Below are 742 nucleotides of genomic sequence, written 5' to 3' on the forward strand. Positions count from 1 at the left end.
TGAATGAATGAATGAATGAATGGATGGCAAAGACATCCTCTTCAAGGCAACCTGAGATCAGGGGTCTCATTTTCAATTAGGCCAGTGGAACGATACTGATCAGTGGAGCATAGAGCAGCTTTTCCAGAGCTGGCACAGCACAGGTGCTCACCTAGATGCAGCAACCAAGAACTCATTGGAAGGGGCCTCAGTTTGATGGATTCTCTGGAGAAATGACCATGGGGACCATCATGAGCTGCACTGTTCATTAAGTGGTTCACTACAATAAGATACAGCAACTCCTTTCCTTGAGTACAATGGGGAAATAAATGTGACCCAGTAAAATAGAGCATTGTTTTTAAATATTAAAAAAGGAATGACCTTAGAGAACAGATACATAAAATCATCATACTCACATGAAAACTGTTGTGTAGTTTGCTCTAAGAAGCTGGCACATTTTTAGAAACACTAAAACCTCAGCACATTACATCCCAGATACTTTGCTTTTCTTTCCCTTGTCTTTTATTCTGCCCTGCACCTCTGAAGAGCATTCCTTTACAACCCATTTTTTTTTCTGTTTGTAAAGCTTTATGCATTTCAGGTTTTCATCATCTTCTCAGATCATTATCTTATGTTTTCATTTTTCTTTTCAAGAAACTTCTTTCCCCCCACCCCCCCAATCTGCCACCATCTTCAGTATAGTTCTTCTCCCTCTAGGATTTCTTTTATCCTTCTCATCTTTATGCCTTTCACTTCCTCTTCT

Source organism: Geospiza fortis, unplaced genomic scaffold (assembly GCF_000277835.1).
Source record: "Geospiza fortis unplaced genomic scaffold, GeoFor_1.0 scaffold138, whole genome shotgun sequence".
Classification (NCBI taxonomy): Eukaryota; Metazoa; Chordata; class Aves; order Passeriformes; family Thraupidae; genus Geospiza; species Geospiza fortis.